The 23494-nt window shown below is 46.2% G+C and overlaps 1 long non-coding RNA gene and 1 other non-coding gene across 3 annotated transcripts; one reads left to right on the plus strand and one right to left on the minus strand.

Annotated features, from left to right (window-relative positions):
- Nucleotides 1–677: 677 nt before the first annotated feature.
- LOC113625717 (uncharacterized) lies at nt 678–21673 on the minus strand. 2 transcript variants are annotated; one of them, XR_003434814.1, is made up of 4 exons: nt 21488–21673; nt 18229–18326; nt 13771–13811; nt 678–1793 (listed from the first exon to the last, which is right to left on the minus strand). It is a non-coding gene; the product is annotated as an uncharacterized LOC113625717 (long non-coding RNA). The 2 variants fall into 2 exon arrangements; XR_003434813.1 differs by lacking the exon at nt 678–1793 and adding an exon at nt 2936–4936.
- Nucleotides 21674–21844: 171 nt separating this feature from the next.
- TRNAN-GUU (transfer RNA asparagine (anticodon GUU)) lies at nt 21845–21918 on the plus strand. Its single transcript has one exon. It is a non-coding gene; the product is annotated as a tRNA-Asn (tRNA).
- The last annotated feature ends 1576 nt before the right edge of the window (nt 21919–23494 follow it).

Raw genomic sequence — 23494 nt, forward strand, 5'->3', positions numbered from 1 at the left:
AACCTCTTCAAATATTTTCTCAGACCCTTTCTTTTTCTCTTCTTCTTCTGGGAAGAGCTGGGTCTTGGTGCTGAGATGAGGACCTCCAGGAGACCTCACTCCGATGAATATTCCCTGGGATCTGAGGTTTTCTGCTAGGCCAGTGGTTTGGACTCAGAGCTCCACTGCAGGAGCTTCACCCCCAGCCCCGACTCGGGAACCAAGATCCCGCAAGCCGCATGGGGTGGCAGAAGAAAAAAGAGAACAATAACAAAGTAAAAAATAAAACCAGACTAGGAAACTAACAGATATGTTAGAAAGAATATAGAAATAAAAATGTAGATGAATCAACAACTGGAAGGTACGTCCGTACTACAACAGTAAAACAGAGGAGGGAAAAGAAAGAAAACAAAGGGGGAAAGGCCTTGGCTGTGGAGGGCGGGGACTAAGCAGCGCGAGGTTTGGGCGGTGGGCAGGGCCAATGCTCAGGACCCACAGGGCTGGAAAAGGCTCAAGGAACAGAAGGGGCCCAGGCGTGCCCCCACCCCTGGTCTCAGAGGGCGGGGGAACCTCACCTGGGAGCCCAGCAGGCTTCCTGGGCTCAAGTGGGCGGGGCTCACCAATGCGCTCCTCTCCCTCTCCTCCAGGAGCGCCCCTCCCTCCTGCCTCTTCTGATCTCCCTGGCCTCCCTCCTATGCCCCCAGCACCCACACGGCCGGCCTGGAGGGGGCTTTGGAGGGGGGGGGGATACTGGCCTGGGAGCTCAGCAGACTCCCTGGCCCGAGTGGGCTAGGCAATCGCCCTCCGCTCCTCCCAGAGGGTCCCTCCCACCTGCCTTTCCTGATCTCCCTGGCCTCAGGAGCCCCGATCCTGTATGGCCTCCATTTCTCCTCCCCCCTCAGCCCCCCACGTCCTACCAGTTCCTTTGGGGGTTCCTCCCGTCTCCTTGGGCGTCAGGGTCCCCCATCTTCATTTATTTTTAAGGCGTGTATTTTAATGCATGTGAAGTATATGATACACATAAGAAGGATTTATAAGATATATGCACAGTTTAAAGCTTAATAAAACGAACGACATGGACCCACTACCCCGCTCAAGAAATATATGTCAGATTATTAGTAATAAGAAGAGTTAACATTTTCTGAGCACTTATCACGTGCCAGGCACTGTTCTAAGCACCTCACATATTATGGGATGGATCCTCACAACAGCCTTATCAGTCAGGTGGAGGGAGCGAGAGGGAGGATGGGCAGGAGGCTGTGTACAGAGGAAACGCTCGTTTCAGACTCTGCAGCCAACAGAGGGATTTGGAGAAGAGTGGACACTTTGGTGACTCTTTCTCCCTTTGCTTTCATTGTCCCTCTATTGACGTCCCAGTTGTTTAGTGACTATGTCCTGTTTCCCATAAAAAGATAAGACCAACGTTTACTAGTTTGAAAAGCCTATGAAAATTATCCCTGGAGCTTTCTGACTACTTCACCCTTCTGCCCACAGAAATGCTCCACAACACCCTCCTCTTTGCAAATGATGAGAATATCGGGCTCTCCTTCCAGCAGACATAAGAACAAGGGGATTTCCATAGCCACAAGGTGAATGGAAGGGAAACGAACTTTTGGCAACGTGGCCCGTTCACCTCCGTATACTGGCTCACATAGTGCAGCACACAACAATTCAATACAACCTCCATGCCCACATTTCTTCTTTAACGAGTTCCCTTCCAATAATTGAGCACAAAGATTTATTTCAGGGAACTTGGTCCTCTCCGTTCCCCTCCTTGCAGAAATCACCTTCATGGAAAAAGTCAACTTCAGTTCCTGGAAGAGTCAACAGCACCCTCAGAATTAATGTCCAGGCCACACGGTAGCATGGCAATGGGTTGTGAGAGAAGAGACTCCCCCCCAGGGTCACTGGAGCAGCCCAAGGCAGGGGACCGGGGAGAGAGCTTGCCACTGAGCCCCCGTCCAGTCTTCACGACAATGATTGGGAGGGAGAGTTGCAACATCTTGAGAACTCAGGGTCCAGCGGGAAGCCTTTGCCCAGGAAAGTGATGTCCTCCCTGTTACCAGGAGGTGGGACCCAGACTGGGTCTCGGTCACGAGCTGCACCCTTCTGGACATGCAGAAGCCCCTGACTGTCCCCAGGGAGGAGGAGCCCAGCCCAAGAGGGAAGCTCTCCTCTGAAACAGGGTGCTGGAGAACAGGAATGGCCGGCCAGACAACCGGGGGTGGGGGCTGGGGGGGCCCGGAAAAGGGGGTGGCGTGGCCGTGAGGCTTCCCGCCAGCATCCAGGGGGTCGCAGAGAACTGTGTGTCTAGGCAGCTGCGTCATCTTTAGGAGAACTCAACTCACCTGCACATCCGATGGGGAAGGAGAGAGCAGCTACCTGGGCCACTGACGGTGGCCACACACTTTCTGTGGGTTCCTGAGAAGATGAGCTTATGGACTGGTTTCACTTTCAAGGAAACTTCCTTGGGACACATTTTGACAAATGAGGATCAGTGACTTTATAAAACGTCAAAGGAAATCTTTAGGTTTCTTGATGGCGCTCAAGCCGAGGGAAGAGCAAGTGGTGGCAGTTCACACCCCAGGCACCTCTGGCCCAGAGGTTACAGCAATGGTCTCCCAGTAAGCCAGCCCAGGGCCCTATCACAGAGCCAAGAGCAGTTCATTCCTACCAAAAACTGGGAAACCACAGCCAGGCTGTGGTTGTCAAACAGCAGCAAATTTAAAGGATGTGAAGCAGAAACACAGGGCAGGAGAAGATGTAATGATGAAAAAACAAAAAAGAAAACTCATCACCCACACGCCTGGCTAGGCAACGAGACACGTACAGACATATGCATCGTGGTTATTTTGCATCAAATTACAAACCTTACCCCTAAGAGGCAAGAACGACGTTAGAGCCAGAACGATCATGGGAGTTTGTAATACTACAAAAAACTTTCAAGAAATAAAAATTGTTTATATTGAGGTATTTATTTTCCTCTTAGTAGGATGGCATGGCGTGCCACGGCCATGACCTCTTATTGACAAATGTCCAAAATCAGAGTATTGGTGGAAATTAAGCCAAAGATCTTTTTCAATGACCCAGCATTAGAATGAGAGACAAAGAAAGGGCAGGAAGGTCTGAGGCTGAGGTTTTGGGCGTCTACAGCAAGCAAGCTCTGGCGGGCAGGGCTGAGCCTGGAGCCTGCACTGCCCTGTGGGCTGTGTCTCCGCTTCCTTCCTACTTCTCTGCTCACTCACTCTCCGCCCCTTCTCTTCCACTTCCACTTTCTTTCCTCCCACTCACTCTCCACTCCACCAGCTATATTTGTCTTTCCTGCCACACCCGTTCTTAGAATAACCTTCCATTTCCGGCACCCAAATCCCTCTTCTTTCCACCCTTCAGAACTCTTGGAGAGCTCATGGCAAATGTTCCAGCTTGGACAGCTGGTTTCAAACTCCAAAGCATCCCATATTTGTGCACTGACAGAGGTGGGCGATGCACAGGTATGAACGAGACGGGGACCTCCTGGCCTTGGAGAATGTCCAATCCAGAGAAGGAAGCAGACGGAGGTCCACATAACTGAGATCCAGGCTGAGCCGGCTCAGGTACTAGAAAGGTACTATAAAAATACTAGAAAGGTAGAGTTAAAAATACCAGTGAGCAGGAACAATGCGAAGCCAAGATGAACTCCGCAGACAGGAAGAGTGTCCCCGGAGGAGGTGGAAACAGAGCAGAAGGCAGGGGCCTGCATCTCTTATCTCCGAGGTCTCTCTGTGAGGATGCTAATTATTAGATTGGTCAAACGTTTTGTGCGGGTTTTTCCACAAGATCTTTACTGAAATAGAAAAGATGCGCGTATCTTCAAAGAGTGCTGACGGAGAGCACCTGCGTTCACAGCTGCGGGGGTCCCCAGCTCTGCACACAACCCCAGCTCACGGCCAGCTTTACATCCTCCGGGACCCCAGCTACAGTTCTGAGGGGCGTTGCCAGCAGGGGGGCAGAGATCTCAAAGATCTCCCTTTCCTGACCTGGAATCAAGACTCAAACCTCACCCAGGAGCCTCCTGTGCTTTACGGCTGCCCCACGCCTGTCCGTGTAGGGCTTCCAAGCAGCCTGTCTGCCAGTACTGCCTCACCACAGAAGGGGAGGTGAGCAAGGGAAGAGAGAGCGAGAGAGCAGATGATTCCTTCCAGGCCCTGCCCTTGTGCAAACCACTTCCCCTCTCCGGGCCTCAGTTTCCTCGTCTGTAGAATGAGAAAGGTGGTCCTTGCCAGTGCCCACCCGACAGGCTGATTTCTGTTTCCTTCTCGCTCTCCTTCAGTACATCCTTCTCTTCCAGTAAGACGGGCTCTTTCCCAGTTTCTGGAGCCACTTCTCCCCCCCTGCTTGTCCCCCCCGTCCCTTCCCTCCCCGGGGGCCCTGCTCATGCACTTTTCAATGTTTCCCCTCCTTTGCTCATTCCGTCTCAAAACGCTGGCTTTTCTCCCCCTGCCTGGGTTTTACTGGGGAAGCAGCCAGACAGGACGGTCCACGCGGCTGCTGCTTTGGGGCCGACCCTTCTGAGGTTTCCCTCCTCCCTCCCGTGGCCTCCAGTGGCCACTCTCACACGCAGGAGACAGGAAGTGAGCCTTCAAAGTGTCTGCTCAGCACTGGCAGGAGAGCCCTCGGATTTCTCAGTGGCGGCAAGAGCCGTTAACCCCAGCCTGACATGCAAAAGGGAATTTAGAATCTCTGAAAGGCCAGCGGACCCAGGTTGAGGCAATTGCCTCCTTTTTTAAAATGAAATCATGGTTGAGACTTCAGGGAAGAGTTAGGCACGCTTGTTGAGAGACAGAAGCCAGGTGGCACCTAGAACAGGGTCTGACACTCAGTGGATGAGGAATGAGAGATGCATGCGTCTGTTGCGAAGGACGGTTCCTCCTTTTAGAGCCGTTGTCAGAGAAATGGGCTTTTTTAGGAGACACTCCATCTGGAAAGACAGCAAAACAATGCTCTGCATATAAAGCACATTTCCCTTTGGATCTTTTTGCTGGAAGCTTCCTTCCTGCCTTCTTTCTCCTGGAGTGGCTCCTAAAAGGACGCTGACTGAACAGACCCGTCGTAAGGGCTTGTAAAGGAGAGGAAGCAGCCTAAGGTGGCCATTTCCCCCTTCACTGCCCACGACCTCATCTTCCTCTGCCTCCCTGGGAACCAGCCTGAGAAGCCGCTGCCAGTGCCCCACCCCCAAAGTCATACCCCACCACACAAGGGTGGATTCTAAATGCATGCGGTAGATTTATCTATTCTTATCACCTGTGTTAGTCGCGCTCTCTCCCTGCATGCAACTCCTTCGGCATTTGTGTCCTGTGGCCCTCACCCAGCACTTAATAAACACTTTTATTACTTGAATCCTTTTAACGTGCATGCCCAGTCTCCCAACCAAACTGCAAGTTGCTCAAGTACAGGGACCGCATCTCATTCACCTCTGTCATCCTGGTCCCTATCAGTAAGTCTAATTCATAGTCAGCGCATTCTTTATTTTCTATGTTGGTTTATTACACAAATAAAACATGCTCACGGTAGGACTACACGTTTACTGGCAGAGGAAATCACCACACAACATAATGCACAGCCTCCGAAGCAGTGAAAGAAACGCAAATATTTCAAAAGGGGAGATATTCTCATACGTGTATTATATTAAGACTAATCAAGAAAGGTGATAAAATGCTATGTGGGAATGATTACAGGAAAAGAGTGTGCTTAGACAGCACTGGAGGGGTGCTGTCATCCGGTTCAGGACTTTGGGTCACCACCCGGTGACATCTAACAGGAAGTATAAAGATCCTCGTGGCCTTTAATCTGGGGCGTGAAAGTTGAACCTGGCATGGGGGCGTCCTGACGCGGCTCCTCTGTTCTATATTCTGGAATGACTGTCATTCCAGCCCTTCTCCTGCTGCCCTCTCTGTAACCTCCCTCTCTCCTGCCACCTCCCTGTGCCGTGTGTTTCCTTCTGCTCCTGTGTCTGGCCTCAACTGCATTGCCAAGAGCCAGTCCTCATTCTGCTCCAAAGGAGACTCTTCCCTGAGCTAGACTTTGACCGTCTGTCCTCTCAGCATCCTCTCCAATGTCAGATAAGTCCTGATCTCATTTACATTCCTCCTACCGGGGTCTTTTTTTTTTTTAAATTTCTGGCCGCGAGGCATGCAGGATCTTAGTTCCCTGACCAGTGATCGAACCCGCACCCACTGCAGTGGAAGCGCAGAGTCTTAACCACTGGACCACCAGGGAAGTCCCGTACCAGGTTTTTTGTCGAGCCCTCCAGGGTGAAAGCAGCCACGCTCTGTGAGTCATCACCCGTGTCCAAGGCAAGGCGGCCGTCCTTTCCTCCTGGAAGTGACGTTTGCCCCAAAACCCAAGAGCAGAGAGTCAGGGGCTGCCCAGGGAGGCCCCACAGGCCGAGGTCAGCATCCGGGCTGTGGACTACACCCCCTGCACAGTGGGATGGTTCCAGGGAAAGCAGCCAGGGACAGCCCGAAGGGTGTGGCTTTGGGAAGCAAGACTTGGGCTCAGTTTTTTCAATCAAAACTAATGTTTGGGGCTTCCCTGGTGGCGCAGTGGTTCAGAGTCCGCCTGCCGACGCAGGGGACACGGGTTCATGGCCCGGTCCGGGAAGATCCCCCATGCCGCAGAGCGGCTGGGCCCGTGAGCCATGGCCGCTGAGCCTGTGTGCCCGGAGCCTGTGCTCTGCGACGGGAGAGGCCACAGCAGTGAGAGGCCCGCGTACCGCAAAAAAAAAAACAAAACTAATGTTTGCAGTTTATCTTTCTGATAATGAAATTGTACATGTTTATTATAGTAAAATTGGAAAGTAGATGTAATCAGTAAATAAACAAACGGACAAACACCTATCATCACCCCTTGATTACCTCTATTATCACCTCAGCACGGAGCCTTCCAGGATTTCTTCTACGTATATACATGTCGGGCGTGCGTGTCATACAATTCTACTAATCTGTACGTTTAAAAATGGTTAAGGGCTTCCCTGGTGGAAGAGTGGTTAAGAATCTGCCCGCCAGTGCAGGGGACCTGGGATGGAGCCCTGGGCTGGGAAGGTCCCACATGCCGTGGAGCAACTAAGCCCGTGCGCCACAACTACTGAGCCTGTGCTCTAGAGCCCGCGAGCCACAACTACTGAGCCTGCGAGCCACAACTACTGAAGCCCGCGCACCTAGAGCCTGTGCTCCACAACAAGAGAAGCCACCGCAATGAGAAGCCCGCGCACCACAACGAAGAGTAGCCCCCGCTCACCGCAACTAGAGAAAGCCCACACACAGCCACAAAGACCCAACACAGCCAAAAATAAATAAATATATTATTTTTTTTTTTTTTTAAAAAAAGGTTAAGATGGTGAAGTTTATGGTATGTGGGTTTTGGGGGTTCTTTTTGGTTTGTGTGTGTGTGTGTGTGTGTGTGTGTGTTTTAACCACAACTTAACAAATAAGAAAGAGATGCACAGCGTTTTCTCAAATAGGCGCAGTGGAAGGCAGCTGCTGTGAGCCTGAAAGGGTCCCTGCCCAGAGGACGGCCTGAAGTCGAGAAACCCAAGCAGACAGAGGCAGGAGCTGTCCTGCTGCCAGAAACAGGACCGACTGGAGTTGTAGGAGGTCATCTGGAGAGGGACCACCCACTCGAAGGGACAGACACACAAACTCCCCAGCAGAGGGGTCACTTGCGAGCCGTATCAGGGGGACAGGGCCTGGCCATTTCTGCCCCATGTGCTGCTCCTCTAATGCGCCATCTTTGGTCCAGGGCTCCCCACTGGGCTGGCCAGTGCTCTGTCAGATCTCCATCACAGTCTGAGGTTCCCCGTCCACTCCTGCAACCTCCATCATCTTTTATAGCCATCGTCCCACGATAAACCTCTTGTACTCATAACTCAATGCCTGTTCCCCAGAGGATCCAAACTGTAGCGGTAATGGAGAGTTTCAGAACTAGTTTCCCTGAATCAAGTAAATGCGACAGGTTGAGCCAGCATCTCTCTTTAGAATGTGTGAGCACATTTGACCCTTTTCCCTCAGCTTTGAAACACCAACACTTAACATCCTGTTCCACATATTTATTTATCCTATTACATATTGTATAAGTCAACTTTCACTAGACAATACTGTGCTAACCTAAAATCTCTGTAGCTTACAGCAACAAAGGTTTATTTCTAACTCACTTTGTATGTTACTGGTCTCCTCTAGATGTCTTCTCATCACAGAATCCAGGCTGAAATAACAGCCTCTATCCTGGACATGCCTTCCTAATAGCAAAGGGAAGAGAACAAAAACGCTGGTAGAAACATGCTGGTAGAAACATTCAAGTTTCTCCCACTCACATTTTATAGGCCAAAGCAAGTCACATGGCCAACTCTGACAATGAGGCAGGGAAGCATACTCCTCCTACAGTCCCAAAGCAACAGGCAAAAATATCTAACACTCCTATAGGGGAGCAAATATCTGGAAATATACAGAAATGCCAGGGCTAAGGTTTCTGAGAGTTTCTTGTCCTTTCCCACATTGTGCCAAGATGACTGCTGTAGCTCCAGGCATCACAGCCCTATTCCACACAGGAAGGAGAAGGAAGGGGCAAAGATAAACAGAAAGAACAGCTAGCTGAGTCTGTCTCTTCTAAGAATTTTCTTGGCAGTCTCTCCCATGACTTCCATTGACATGGGATGTATTACTAAGCTGCCACTCTCAACAATACAGGGGTTCTATTAGTAAGGAAGCACAATAATATGAATATTAGGTGGTCAACTAGTAGTTTCTGCCACTCCCACATAAGAGAGATTATCTATACATTTTTGGAAGATGCAAGACCAATAAAGCAAGTTGACCGACAAAGCCTGAAGAGAAAACACAGTCTAGAATTTTCTGTAGTTGTTGCAGAGATGCTGGCAGCTGATCTATCTAACAGAACCCTGGCATGTTTCTGGGCTTGGAGTCAGCAGCTGGGTTAGAGGGCAGAAGCAGGACGTGGGCTGGAAGAGAGAGATTATGTGAATGCCTCATATGGACAACTAGCTTTTAGACACCGTCTTCCCCACCGCTGCCCAGAGAGCCAGCATTTACTGGCACACAGAACAGAACAAAACCCAAAGATACTGAACAAAATATTCAAGGAGAGCTCACCCCAAAATTCAGCCTCTTTGGGCCCTTATTTGGAGGCCCCTGCAGCCCGACATCCCTCTTTTTGCCCACCTTACCCAGAGCTCTGAGTCTGAAATCCTAATTGGTGGAGACACTTTGCCTGAAAATAGACAACGGCCGAGGAAGCTCACATCAGGCACTCACTTTTCCTTTCATATGCAGGCAGACCACTGGGGCTCTCCAGGCAAATGAGGGGCTCCACTTCAGGGCCGGGCACAGCTGCAGCTGGTGATACCATACTGAGAGCCAGGCATTAAGTGAAAAGCCCTGCAGGCGGACCCATGAGACCTCCCAGCCTGCCTGTACCCATGCAACAATAACAGGTTGCTATAAAAATGGAACATTCAGAGAACCACAAAAGAGTGCTTATAAATTTTAAAAGTCTGCCTACCACAAATATGAATATTAATACTGGGAAGGGGATGGTGGACTGGGACATTGCAAAGTAAATCTTCATATTGAAATGTTAAAAGTTAATGTCAAAGCCTTCTAACTAGGTCAGTACAGGTGACAACACATATATTGTCTTGAGTTATCAGCGTAACCAGAAGCAGAGGTGAATAAAGAAACGTTTTTTAAAAAAAAAAAAGAAAGAAAGGGAGGGAGGGAGAAAGGGAGAAAGAACCTTGTCTCTGAGTTGTGAATCCACAGCGGGGAAGGAAAGGTGGGAGACCATGACTTTCCACTATAACCTGCCCTGTATTATTTGCTCTGTCGTCACGCACATGCACTACTGTAACAAAAATAAATGGATGTGACCACCAAGAGGGGTGGGATAGGGAGGGTGGGAGGGAGATGCAAGAGGGAGGGGATATGGGGATATATGTATATGTATAGCTGATTCACTTTGTTATACAGCAGAAACCAACACAACATTGCAAAGCAATTATATTCCAATAAAGATGTTAAAAAAAATAAATGGAAAAAATCAAATAGGAGAATTGTGTCTCGAGGAATGAGGTTTGGAAATTCAGTCACAACGTAGGCATCAAACACCTGCTTATTAAGACTCAGCAGCGTTTGTCAGTTACTAGGAGACGGGAGCTACCTGGTCAGAAAGTGTCCAGAAGATGCTATAAGATGGGACCACTTCAAGTAATTGTAACAATAAGAGCAAACACTTATTGATGCTTACTGGATGCCAGGACTCTGCTGAGAGTTTTACTTGCCTATTTCTTTTAATTCTCATAACAATTCTAAGGTCTAGGTGTTTTTTTATCATCATCCCCATTTTACAGATGAGAAAACTAAGGCAGAGAAGTAAAGAAACATGCCCTGGTGCCCAGGGTAGTAAGTGGTGATAGAATTTGAATAGCCTGCTAGCAAGGGTACAACCTTAACCACTGCTCTGTTGCCTGTAAGCTAGTGCCCCAAATACTGTCTGAAAAAATACTGGGCCATTACAATACTGGCAGACGAGCCCTACATTCTATCATTACAGTTAAATTCACATAATGGGCACTGACTTTTTTTTTGCCTCATTGCTTTCGCATGGCTGTTATAAGAAATGTATGTTAAAAGGCCTTGGAGACTGTAAACCATTCATTGCAAAATGAAAGGTGTTAAAATGCTATTTTCTTTAGCTCACGGTCAGGGTTGGGACTCTTTGTTGGAGCCCTTGTAAGTCCCACATAAAGCCCCAGCCCACCGAGCACACAGGTCCTCCCCACTCACGCTGTTGTATCTCCCACTCTGTCTCCTTCTCGTCCCCAGAACTCCTCTTCATTCCTCCCTCCTCCCCACCCAACGTAAGCTCTCAACCCTCAGCATTTTCTGCCATGTTCCTCGTATGTATCACTTAAACCATCACCTCAATTTTATCATTGAACTCGAGAGGCCCCAACCAAGAGAGGCAAATGTCTGGGAACTTGCGCTTCCCCCAAGTGGGAGAGACTTGTAGCAGATTATGTTTCCCAAAGAATGCAAACCCGGGCTAGAGCAACAGGCCCCAGTGAGACCATCCAGCATCAGGCCGGTTTCACCCACTCGCCTGAGGAACTCTCTTCCACTACCAGAGAGCAATGCGCAGCACAAATCATGGCCCTTCCTGGACTCTTGGCAACGGTCGAAAGCCTGATGCATCCCCACTCCCCAAAGGTAGCTATTAAGTGGTTTAGTGTGTCTCTTTCAAGATCTTCTTGTACAAATACACGTATATGTACGTGTATATATATTATACTACACATAGATATTTCCCCTAATAGCACTGAATGTATGGATTAATTTTAAGAAAATTTACATCTTGTAGTATTTTAAATCTTCCCATTTACATACAAACTCATACAAACTCTCAACTTGTACGATCAAGTCAAACATGAAACTCCCAAGAAAGAAAGACAGAATTAGAATAAGGCATTATATCTGCAACAACCGTGTCTTCGATGGTTTTGATAAGGAATTCTCACCTGCCGTTTAAAATATTGTTATGAAATATTTCAAACACAAAAATCAGTTACAATAATAACAAGCTACAGAACGGGAGAAAATATTTGCAAATCATATATCTGATAAAGGGTTAACGTCCAGAATTTATAAGGAACTCGTACAACTCAACCACAGCAACAACAAAAGTAACACATTTAAAAAGGGGGCAAAGGACTTGAAGAGACAGTTCTCCCAAGAAGATATACAAATGGCCAAAACGCATCTGAAAAGATGCTCAACATCATTAATTATCAGAGAAATGCAAATAAAAATCACAGTGAGGTATCACCTCACACTCATTAGGATGGTCACTATCAAAAGAACAAAAGCTAACAAGCGTTTGCCGAGATGTAAAGAAATTGGAACCCCTGCGCATTGTTGGTGGGAATGGAAAACGGCCATTATGGAAAGCAGTAAGGAGCTTCCACAAAAAATTAAAAATAAAATTACTGTACACCCAGCAATCCCACTCCTGGGTATATATCCAAAAGAATTCAAAGCAGGATCTCAAAGAGATATTTACACACGCATTGCAAATTATTCATTGCAGCATTATTCACAACGACCAAGAGGTGGAAGTAACCCAAATATCCATTGACAGATGAATGGGTAGAGAAAATGTGGTCTAGACAGATATATAGTCACATGTACATACATATATACATATTATATACATATAATGCAGCCTTAAAAAAGAAGGAAATTCTGACATATGCTACAACATGGATGAATCTTGAGGACATTATGCTAAGTGAAAGAAGACAGTCACAGAAGGACAAATACTGTTATGATTCCACTCATACGAAGAGTCGGAAGCAAATTCATATAAACAGAAAGCAGAGTGGTGGTTGCCAGGGGCTGGGAGGACAGGGAATAAAGAGTTGTTGTTTGATGTCTATAGAGTTTCTGTTTTGCAAGATGAAAAAGTTCTGGAGCTCTTCACACAACAATGAGAATATACTTAACACTACTGAACTGTATACTTAGAAATGGTTCAGATGGTAAATTTTTTATGTGGTTTTTTTCCACAGTAAAAAAAATTAAAAATAACAAAAATCTGTGTACCCACCCTGGAACACTATCAAATCCTAAGATTTCACTATACCTCCTTCAGTTTTTTTCCAGGAACAAAAGGTGGCAGACGATGGGAGAGCCTTCTGTCTCCATGACCCTACTCTCCTGTTTCCCTCTTCAGAGGTATCTGCTTCCCTGAATTTGGTTTTTATCATTCCTATGCATGTTTCACATTATGACCGCATGTACATGTATCCATAAATAATACATAGCATTGCTTTGTCTATTGACTACTTTTATAGAAATGGTAACGTACTGTACCTATCCTTTGTGCAACATCACATTAGAAAATTTATACACACTGGTAAGTAAAGACCCAATTCATTATTAGAACTGCTATATAGTATTGCAATGTTTAAATATACCATGTTTATTTATCCACCAACCTTTTGATGAAGTTGAGTCATTTCAAATGCTTCACTCTATTATGACAACTCAACAACAACAAAAAACAAACAACCCAATTGAAAAATGGACACAGGGTCTTCTGAATAGACATTTTTCCAAAGCAGGCATATAGATGGCCAACAGGCACATGAAAAGATGTCCAACAACGCTAATTATCAGGGAAATGTAAATCAAAACCACAGTGAGATATCACCTCACACCTGTTAGAATGACTGTTATCAAAGAGACAAGGAATAACAAATGCTGGAGAGGGTGTGGAGAAAAGGGAATCCTCGTGCACTGTTGGTGGGAATGTAAATTGGTGCAGCCACTGTGGAAAACACTATGGAGATTTCTCAAAAAATTAAAAATAGAACTACCATGTGATCCAGATATTCCACTTCTGAGTATTTATTCAAAGAACACGAAAACACTGATTTGAAAAGATACATGCACCCCTATGTTCATTACTGCATTATTCACAATAGTCAAGTTATAGAAACAACCTAAGTGTCCACTGATGGACGAATGGATAAAGACGATTTGAGATATATATATATATATATATATATATATATATATATATATATATATACGTGTGTACACACACACACATACACACACATATACAATACAGTGGAATACTACTCGGCCAAAAAAAAGAAATACTGCCATTTGTGATAATACAGATGGACCTTGACGGCACAATACTAAGTGAAATAAGTCAGATGGAGAAGATAAATACCTTATAAACTCTCATATGTGGATTCCACTCATATGTAGAATCTAAAAGAAAATGAACAAATGAAATAAAATAAAAATAAACCCCATAGATTTGGGGTTACCGGGGGGAAAGGAGTTATGGGGTGGGAAAATGGTTGAAGGGGACCGAGTGCATGGTGGTGGATGGTAACTAGACTTGTCTTGTTATCACTCTGAAGTGTATATAGATGTTGAACTGTAATGCTGTACACCTAGGACTTATAAAAATATTTAAATAAAAAATAAAGAAAATATTTCACTACTGTGAACAATACTGGATCGAACCATCTCGTACATATCCTTGTCTATGTATATCTCAAGGCGAAACCCGTGCATTGGAGGGAATGAGTCTCTCCAATGTCACCAGGATACTGACAAATCGTTCTCCAGGGCATGTGTCCTGATTTCCATCCACAGCAGATGAAAGTGAGGGTCAAATGCTCTAAACAGCACCAACTGAGTTTGTCAGGCTTCCTCAATTCTGCCAATCTGCTGGGTGTGAAATAACATCTCATTATGATTCTATGTTTCCCAGATTATTAGACGAGTGTAGTGTCTTCTCATGAGTGTATTGACAATATGGATTTCCTCTCCATTAATGTTTTGCCTTTTTTTCTGTTTTGTTGTTTGTCTTCCGCTAATTGGTAGGCATTCTTTATAAATTCTGCATGCTAAGGCTTTGCTGGTTACGTGCATTACAAATTCCTCACTCAGTCTATGGTTTTGTCTTTTAAATTTATTTTTTGCTTATTCGTTTAACAAAAGTTTTACTACATTTTAAATATAATCAAATACATCAACCCTTTATTTCACGTTTACACTTATTATGGTGTGTTTATGAAATCATTTCTTACCCCGGGGACATTGTTCTGTCTTCTTTGGGGAACAGAGTAATGATTCAGTAAATATGTGCTGAATAAATGAATTATTTCTAGTTTGTTGGTCTCCAGAAAATTGCACAAATTCAATTTTTATTTTGTATAAGCCCCATGCTCATATAAGCAATTTTTTATTGCAAAATTGGACTTAAATATAAAAGGGGGTGCTATCATTTATCCTAATTAGGCCAAGGTGAAGCATGCCTTTGGTAACACACCAGCGAGAATAACTATTATTCTTCACAAAAGATTCAGTTGAGAAACAGGATTTTTAAATATAGCAATATTTAGATTAGAAAGCAGAAAGTAAGCCTTGTTAGTGAGGGCTACAGCAGTAGAACAGAGCACCTAGAACAGCCTACAGCATCAAAAATTCTATTGAGCATCTGTTATGTAAGGAGAGTTGTAGAACTTCTTTCTTCAAAAACTCAATCATGGGGCTTCCCTGGTGGCACAGTGGTTAAGAATCCGCCTGCCAATGCAGGGGACACGGGTTCAAGCCCTGGCCCAGGAAGATCCCACGTGCCGCGGAGCAACTAAGCCTGTGCACCACAACTACTGAGCCTGTGCTCTAGAGCCCGCGAGCCACAGCTACTGAGCCCGCATGCTGCAACTCCTGAAGCCCGTGCGCCTAGAGCCCTTGCTCCGCAACGAGAAAAGCCACCGCAATGAGAAGCCCGCGCATCGCAACGAAGAGTAGCCCCCGCTCGCCGCAACTAGAGAGAGCCCGCGCGCAGCAACGAAGACCCAACGCAGCCAAAAATAAAAAATATAAATAAATAAATTTAAAAAAAATTTTAAAAAGTCACCTAAAATCTCAGATACCAGTTCTTTTTTTAAAAAAATTATTTATTTAATTAATTTATTTTTGGCTGTGTTGGGTCCCTGCTGCTGTGCGCGGGCTCTCTCAAGTTGAGGTGAGCGGGGGCTACTCTTCATTGTGGCGTGCGGGCCTCTCATTGCAGTGGCCTCTCGTTGCGGAGCACAGGATCCAGGCGCGTGGGCTTCAGCAGTTGTGGCTCATGGGCCCAGCAGCTGTGGCTCGCGGACTCTAGAGCGCAGGCTCAGTAGTTGTGGCACATGGGCTTAGTTGCTCCGCAGCATATGGGATCTTCCCGGACCAGGGCTTGAACCCGTGTCCCCTGCACTGGCAGGCGGACTCTTAACCACTGTGCCACCAGGGAAGCCCAGATACCAGTTCTTAAATGAAAGCACATTTATTACTGAAGAGTAGCACATCATAAAATTCCCCTTAGGAGTGGTCTCCATGTCCCTCAGACACCTTTTCTCAGGCGGGTAAAAGAGTTGGAGAAGGGAAAGCAGCGTGACGGGTACACCATGCTTGACAGGGACCCACGTGTGCAGGCACGGGACTGCCCTGAGTTCCCACCTCACAAACTGGCACTCCTCTGCCCCCAGACAGAGAAGATCGGCGGAGCCTAACCACCTACCACCCTCTACCTGCAATTTAGGGAAACTGCTTCTGCTGCCTTTCATTGCTTGCCCCTTACAAGGACAGCATGCTGCAGATGCTTGAGAAACTAGTGGAAAGGGGGAAGGAAGAAAATTATAATCACCACTCAGAGGTAACCATACGCATTACTCATGTGTAGACACACACACAATTTGTGCTCATATGCAATGTGAGAGGCTGTGTGGGTCAAGGTTACAAGCGTAGCTGCTGGAGCCTGACTCTAGGTGTGGAGCCCGGCCGCACACTCACAGGCTCTGCAACCTGAACAGATGCTCCGTCTCTACTCCCATTCCCCCACCCGCCAAATTAGAATAAGAGTAATATGGATGGTATCTGCCCCACAGGCTTGTTATGGGCTTAAGTGAGACGTTATGTATAAAGTGTGTAATAACATGGGATACACGGAAAGAAGATGCAGCTATGAGCTATCATGATGGCACAGTTCTCCATCTGACCTTTTAACTTAACATTTCATCATAACCCTGTTGTCAAATATTCTTTGAAAATACTATTTTTAGAATTATAGTGTTCTGCAGCCTACCTTTTTTTACTTAACACTTTATCCTGACTATATGTTTTAAACTATTATTCTTGATGTCTATATTTTAATACTCTATTTTCTAAATATACCACAATTTATCATTTTCCCCTGTTGCTGGATATTTAAGTTGTTTCCTATTTATCACTATTATAAATAATACTGTGATGATATACTTAAAACTTGGGCCACATCCCTGGTCCCTCTCTTAGGAGAGATTTCTAACATCGAATTTCTAGAATGAACATCATTTAATGTTCGTGTTACCAAACTGCTATCCAGAAATAATAAGCCAGGTTTACCCTCATCAGTCCTGTGTGACAATGACCTGTAACTATGCCACTGATAGAATTTTAGTAGTATCTCTTTTTCTTCTTTGCTATTTGAGAAGAGGAAGCTTTTTACTTCATTTCATTTTGATTTCGATAACTCGTGAGGTTAAACTTTTATGATTATATTGGTCGTGGGTATTTCTTCTTTTGGGAATCTTCTGTTCATGTCCCCATTTTTGTTTGTCTGATTTTTTTTAGTTGAGTTGTAAAGAGGTACTTTTCCATATTAATTGATAGATGCACTTTATATATTAGGAATTTAATTTTTCCACCACACTTTATTTTTTCCCAGTTTCCTTTACGGTTTATGTTTTACTCTACTCAACTATTCAGCATGGAGTTACTGAGTGCCTTCTATGTGCTGAGCACTGTGGTAGGTGCTGGGGATTCAGCAGGGAACAAAGCTGACTAAAATCTCTGTCCCTGGAGGGCCTACATTTTAGCGGGAGCTTCTAGTTGAGGGTGTCATTTCAGTGGACACAATCATCTGGTTCCTGGAATGACCTATAATTGAGAAGGACCTACAATTACTTAAACATAATTGGTCCATTAATGCCATGTTCCTTTCAGAAAAGCACTGTACCCACATGAATATGGAGCAAGAGAGACCCCAGAGCTCAGCCTAACAGAGAAAATTTGATAATATTTTCAAACAAGTATGACTAAAAAGACACCCTTAGACTTTCAGCTGGGACTCAAGCACACTCAGTGTTTATTTCTTTTTCTCCCTTCCACACAGGTGCCTCTTAAAATTTTACAGCCTGACTTTCCCAGTGGCGCAGTGATTAAGAATCCGCCTGCCAATGCAGGGGACAGAGGTTCAAGCCCTGGTCCGGGAAGATCCCACATGCCACGGAGCAACTGAGCCCGCGTGCCACAACTACTAAAGGCCGCCTGCTTAGAGCCCGTGCTCCGCAACCAGAGAAACCACCACAATGAGAAGCCCACGCACTGCAAAGAAGAGTAGCCCCCACTCGCTGTAACTAGAGAAAGCCCGTGAGCAGTAACGAAGACCCAATGCAGCCAAAAATAAATAAATAAGTTTATAAAAAAAATTTGTTTTTGCAACCACTTGTATACCTCACCATCTGGGGCTTGAGAAATGGGGGTGTCCAGGTGGGGTTGATGAGAAGAGGAAAGTTTGGGGTCTTAGCTCAGGCTACTATACCAAAGTACCATAAACTGGGTGACTCATAGATAACAGAAATTTATTTCTCACAGTTCTGGAGGCTGGAAGTCCTACATCAGGGTGCCAGCAGGGTCAGGCTTCGGCGAGAGCCTCTTCCGTGTTGCAGACTGCTGACCTCGTGTTCTGTCCTAATGTGGAGGAAAAAGATGGAGCTAGCTCTCCAGCCTCTTCTTAAAAGGGCACTAATCCCATGCCCAAATACCTCCCAAAGGCCCCACCTCCAAACACCATCACATTGGCGAACAGATTTCAACATGTGAATTTTGAGGGGATACGAACATTCAGTCCATAACAGGTCCCATAAGTAGAGAAGACTGCGCCAGGAATGACTTTATGGAATGACGGATGCAACAGCCAATTTCACAAGAGATTCCTTTCCCTCAGTGGGGAAAGGAATGGGACCTGCAATAGGAGCAAAACTACCTCTTCAGCAAACTGTGTGCACATGTGACTCAAGGACCAGATGAGTGGCCACCCTCCAAAGCTTCAGCACTTGGAAACAACTCCAGGGAAGGGGACAGAGGGAATCCTGAATTGACAGAGATTGCATTTGGGGCAGCAGCAGAACAGGAAATCAAAACAGAAGTTGAATGGAGTGATAGAAAGATAAGGTTCTATTTCTTATACATCTAAAAGATATCACTGTGTTTTTAAGAGGAATCACAAGAAGAAAGAGAAAGAGGGAGAGAGAGAGGTCATCATTTAAACACTTAAATTAGAATTTCCCACAATCCTGGGAATTCCCTGGCAGTCTAGCGGTTAGGACTCTGCCCTTCCACTGCAGGGGGGATGGGTTCAATCCCTGATGGGGGAACTAAGATCTTGCAGTCCACATGGCCAAAAAAAAAAAAAAGAATTTCCCACAGTCCTTAAGAAGAAACTGAAAATGCAATTGAAAAATTCCATTAAATTAGTATAAATTTAAGCTAACTTTTTTTTTTTTTTTTTTTTTTTTGCGGTACGCGGGCGTCTCATTGCTGTGGCCTCTCCCGTTGCGGAGCACAGGCTCCAGACGCGCAGGCTCAGTGGCCATGGCTCACGGGCCCAGCCGCTCCGCGGCATGTGGGATCTTCCCGCACCGGGGGGGACACCCTTCCCTCGGCAGGCGGACTCTCAACCACTGCGCCACCAGGGAAGCCCTAAGCTAACTTTTAAAGGTGCAGTTTGGAAAACCTTATCTGTTCCAGGAATTCCAAGGTGGAATTCCTCCAAGGAATTCCAAGGAGGTCATCAATTCCTTCTTCACCTGTTCGCCACTCATAAGCACCACGTGCATAAATAACTCCACAAAACCAGATTAAACATAACTGACTCCAAAAGTTGCCCAGCACAGACGGGCAAGAACCTCCTGACAACAGGATCTCTAGATAGTCCTACTCAGAAGATTCCTCCTTCATCCCCTCTCCTTGAACGGCACAGGCTCAACTCTGCAGCTCCACTTAGCTCTTTCCCTTCCCCCCTTTATCAGAAGCTGGCCTCCATCACTCAGCTTTCTCCTCAGTGAAGCAGAGCTGGCTCTTGCTAGGAGGAAGCAAGTAGAAGGGTCGGAGAACCCAGATCCAAAAGAAATTAAAAAAAATATGTTCAACAGCAGTAATCACTAGGGAAATGCAAACCATAGGGAAATGTTAACCATAATGAGGTTAACACTTCACATGCATCAGGATGGCTATTACAGACAAGAAGGAAGGAAGGAAGGAAGGAAGGAAGGAAGGAAGGAAGGAAGGAAGGGAGGGAGGGAGGGGAAGGGAGGGAGGGAGGGGGGAGGGGGGAGGGGGGAGGGAGGGAGGGAGGGGGAAGGAAGGAAAGAAGAGAGAAAGAGAAGGGAGGGAGGGAGGGCAGAAGTAAAGAAGGAAGAAGGGAAGAGGGAAAGAAAATAGCAAGTGTTGGCAGGATGTGGAGAAATAGAAACCTTTGCGCACTGTTGGTGGGAATGTGAAACGGTGCAGCTGCTGTGGAAAGTGGTATGAAAAATTAAAAACAGAATTACCATATGATTCATCAGTTGTATTTCTGGAAATGTACCCAAAAGAACTGAGAGTAAGGTCTCAAAGAGATATTTACACATCCATATTCACTGCAGCATTATTCACAATAACCAAAATGTGGAAGCCACCCAAGTGTCCATCAACTGATAAAGGGGTAAAGAAAATGTGGTGCATACACACAATGGAATATGATTCAGCCTTAAAAAGGGATGCAATTCTGACACATGCAACAATGTGGACGAACTTTGAAGACATGCTAAGTGAAACAAGATAGGACAACTACTGTACAATTCCACTACATGAGGTCCCGAGAGTCATCAAGCTCATAGAGAAAGAAAGTAGAACGGTGGTTGCCAGGTCGGGGGGATGGGGTGGATGTGGAAAGGAGGAAGTAATGTTTAACGGATGCAGAGTTTCAGGTTGGGAGGATGAAAACGTTTTGGAGATGGATGGTGGTGATGGCTGCAGAGCAGTGTGGATGTACTTAATGCCCCTGAACTGTGCGCTTAAAAAAAAAAAAAAAAAAAAAAGGTTAAAATGATGAGAAAAGAACCAGGAGGAAGGGGACAGGAAGGGGTGCGGGAAGGAGAAGAAGGTGGAGGAGGGTCCCTCACAGGTAAATTGAACGGAAACAGGGAACACACAGGACTGGATTTAGCACGTGGAGAGCTGGGGTGAATTTCCTATTCTGTGGGCGGAGAAGACAAGGGGAGCGATCCCAAAGGAGCTCAAGAGATCTGGCTTCGCAAAAGTAAACTGAAAGCCAGGAAGTTCTAAGGGTGTGGCACTAATGCTAAGGCCCCCACTCCCCACCTTTGGGGAGACGGGTCATTCCAGATCTCAAAGGCCTCAGTGCAGAAGTCAGGGAACGCGGAGGGGGGGACCCTGCAGAGGCCATTTCAAACTTAAAGGCATATCTTAACTGCCATAGGGCTCTTCTGATGTCCCAAACCAGGCATTCTCAACGCTGGCCCTATCCTCGCCAAGGGGGCAAAAATTGTCTCTCTGAGGTGAAAAAATCTTATTCTTTCTATGCACCTAGCACAGAAGTGCACAGGGCAAATTCACACATACGCGGTGTGTCTATGGTACCAAAATTTTATGGGGGTTGGTGATTAGGGGGGAAATATCCAAAGGAGAGGGAGAGGGGCAATAACACAACCACGCAAAGGCTGAGACCACTGCCCTAAAGCTGGGGGGGCTCCGGGATGTGGCTCCATCCTCCAGGCCCGCACAGCCCTCTGGGCTTCTCGCACAGCTCGAGCGCGTGTGGTCCGGCAGGAGAGCACGCGCGACCTCACCCCTTCCAGCTTCCGCGGCCGGGCACCCAGTCGGCCGGGTCGTCGTCACGCTCACTGTCACTGCGCGCGGCCGCCCGGGACAACCGTTCCAGCGCGCACAAGGAAGGGGAGGGTCCCCTACGGGCCCCCGGAGCCCGGGGCGGGGCCGGCTCTCACGTCGGGGGCGGGGCCCGCGCGACGCGCGCCGGCCCCGAGGAGCCCCGCGGCTCCGCCCGAGCTTCCGCCCGCAGCCCGGCTCCTCCCGCCGCCTCCTCGGCGTGCTCCTCCGAGGTGCCAGCGCGGCTACGCCCAGGTCGGCGAGAGAGCCGCCGCGGCCGCGGAAATCTGTACACACCGCAGCGCAGTCCCAGCAACCGGGTCTCTGTGGCGCAATCGGTTAGCGCGTTCGGCTGTTAACCGAAAGGTTGGTGGTTCGAGCCCACCCAGGGACGAGGAAGCTTGTTTTCCTGTACGGGGATTCATTTTAAAACTACAACTCCGAGATTTTTAATCAAATAGGAGTACGACACTGATACGTTTCTAGGATAGAGGAAGACAACGTCCTCCTAATAGTATTCGGTGCCCAACGCAGTGAATCCACGAGCGACACTGCTGCAGAACTGGGAGCCGGTGGATTGCTATAGAGTCCTACCGAATATGCGGGGGAAGTGTGCATATATGCTTCAGGAGACCTGCCCAACATTGTTCATCAACAGCAGACATTGTAATGGCAAAAACAAACAAACAAAAAACACTGAATTGCCCATTGACAGGTGAATGAATAAATACCATTGGTTTCTCTCAGAAAATCTGATACCACCAAAAAGCAAATGTAGTTATTCAATTTTGCCATATCTGCGGCCAAAAGCATTTGAGAAGCAAATGCAGGTGCAAACATGCAAGAGGAGACATCTCAGAGTCAAAAGTATGTGGAGGCACCGTTATACCAAGAAACTATTTGCTGAATTAAGCTGTGTTACAGCTTTGGGATCAAGGACTTGAATCTACACAAAGCCTTAACGTTTTCTTTAGATTGCTGGCAGATTTTTTTCTGAAATTAAACTCAAGCAGAAATTGTTTGTATGGGTTCCTGTTAAAACGTCTCAAGTGACGTATTTTCAACTCGTCTCACAGAAGACACAAATATTTTTCAAGCAGATGATTTGCATATGACTCTTTTTTTCTGATTTTATTGAGAAATAATTGACATGTATATCACTGTATACATACGAGTTTCTATAAAGATAGAGAACCATATGATAATGTGATAGCATGAAGATGTAATTCATTTCTGCCAAGATTGAGGTCATGTGGTAGGTGCTTTTTCTCTGGGTTGTTCTTACCAGGGATAGAATTTCGAGACCTAGAAGAAGGAATAGTTGACTGTCTCACTAGGGTGTCTCCTAGGGAATGCCTTGGCAAATGCTGGCTGACAATTATTTATCAAATTATGGTTGATAATAAAATATCCTCTACTGTCTCGTTAGGACCCCTCAGGAAGGAGACACAATATTGCACTTATCGTGGAATTCCAGGCAGAATGACAGGTAGCCACCCCCCAAAAATGTTCTTAGGTAGGGGCCTTTCTGATGCTTCTCAAAATTCCAAACTTGCCACCTACACTTAAGGGTAGCTTACAGTGACACGGAGAACTATATTCAATATCCTATGATAAACCATGATGGAAAAGAATATTTTAAAAAAGTATAAAAAGAAGAATGTATATATGTATAACTGAATCACTGCTGTACAGCAGTAATTAAGACAACATTGTAAATCAACTATACTTCAATTTAAAAAAAGGATAGCTTACAGTGGAAGTAAGAAACGGGGAGGGGGTGGCAGTGGAATTATGTCATAAGATCATTTATACACTGTTGAAATTGAGTCTCACATTTCAAGATGAAGAAGGCGTAATATTTGCTATTACTGAAGTGATGGGGACTTAGCATGTCCTTCCACCTTGCAGCTGAGTATATTTACACTAGGTTATAAGCTCCTTGAGGGAAGAGACCATTTTCTGTTATT

The sequence above is a fragment of the Aethalodelphis obliquidens genome, unplaced genomic scaffold (genome assembly GCF_003676395.1).
Source record: "Aethalodelphis obliquidens isolate GAN/ISIS:26980383/991018 unplaced genomic scaffold, ASM367639v1 scaffold16, whole genome shotgun sequence".
NCBI lineage: Eukaryota > Metazoa > Chordata > Mammalia > Artiodactyla > Delphinidae > Aethalodelphis > Aethalodelphis obliquidens.